The sequence below is a fragment of the Bison bison genome, unplaced genomic scaffold (genome assembly GCF_000754665.1).
Source record: "Bison bison bison isolate TAMUID 2011002044 unplaced genomic scaffold, Bison_UMD1.0 scf7180017864458, whole genome shotgun sequence".
In the NCBI taxonomy this organism is placed as follows: Eukaryota; Metazoa; Chordata; class Mammalia; order Artiodactyla; family Bovidae; genus Bison; species Bison bison.
This window is the reverse complement of record NW_011495020.1, coordinates 6,909,498-6,910,564: the sequence shown is the minus strand read 5'-3', so window position 1 is coordinate 6,910,564 and position 1,067 is coordinate 6,909,498. Positions and strand designations below refer to the sequence as shown.

General features: G+C 64.2%; 1 protein-coding gene across 3 annotated transcripts in view; it reads left to right on the top strand.

The window, feature by feature from the left end:
- The window catches only part of PDGFRA (platelet-derived growth factor receptor, alpha polypeptide), a 47,752-nt gene that overhangs the window by 2,631 nt on the left and 44,054 nt on the right, over positions 1 to 1,067 (top strand). Inside the window, exon 1 of one of the 3 annotated variants that reach the window (XM_010859694.1) lies at positions 254 to 275. The exons of the other annotated variants lie outside the window; for them this stretch is intronic. The gene's annotated coding sequence lies outside the window, so the exon portion shown is untranslated. Of the gene's footprint in view, positions 1 to 253; positions 276 to 1,067 lie in introns of those variants that run through there. 3 annotated transcript variants of the gene reach the window in all.

Sequence of the window (1,067 nt, the reverse complement as noted above, 5' to 3'; positions counted from 1 at the left end):
GGGGAGGGGTGTAGGGGGAGGGGCATCGGGGCCAGGCTTTCCAGCTGCAAACGCGTCTGGCGCCGAGGCGGCCCGGTTTTGTGCCTCCTGGGGACCGGCCGTGGGCGGCGCGCAGTGCCAGGACGCGTTCTGGGGACGTGGTGGCCGGCGCCTTCCTGCAGAGCCCGGTGGGTGGGACTCCCTCTGGCCTCCAGGGAGCCGCGACTGTTACATGTTGTTGGTGGAGAAGTGGCAGTTCTAGGAGGAAAGCTAAAAGCCTGCTTAGTCGCCGAAAGGTGCGGCTCTCAATCTCCCTGGCCTCTAGTCTAATAGGGTCGGCGCGCAGCATCAGCCGTCGGGGTACGAGGGGAGAGGGGAAAGGTCTTGCGATCTTCTCTTCTGTGGGATGCAGAGCTGGGGCAGATTGCGTTTCCCCACAGTGCTCTAGGGCTCTGCTGGTGCTTGTATGTTGCTGAAATGGATCGGTGGCATTTTCCTTTTGTTTTCAGCTGAGCAGTGAACCAGGGGTCCGTTGGAAATATAGATTGAAAGGGATAGAGGACCTCGGAATTCCCCACCTATTGCAGTCTACCCCTTCCCCGCGAAAGAGGAGCGAGAGGCGCAGGCGGAGCGTGTGTGCCCAGGGCAACCCGGGCAAAGCGAGCGTCGGGCGAGGGGGACGCAGTGGGTGAGGCTGGGTTCTCTAAAGCGAAGGGAGCGCAGCCTCAGCTCCACGCAGCCTTCTCCGCGCAGCTGTCCGCGGCCGTGGCGCTTTCAGTCCCATAGGAGGCGCTGGCGTGCGACTGTAACCCTAAACCCCTCGATCCTTCTCCCTCCACCCCGTCCGGCCCCCGTCTCAGGTCTCAGTCGAAAACAATGCAAACGCCGAGCGTCGAGTCTAGGGCGCAGCGGCCGCCGCAGCTCTAAACTAGGAGTGCGGCGGATGAGGACGCTAAACCGGGGGGCGGGCGGTCGTTGTCCCCAGCCTCAAGGTGACTGAGCGGCCGAGGGCGTGGACCGCAGCCAGCTCGGGGTCTGTGGGGGCGTGGTGGGGCCGGACCGTGCCAGCGCAGATCCTCCCCTGCGAA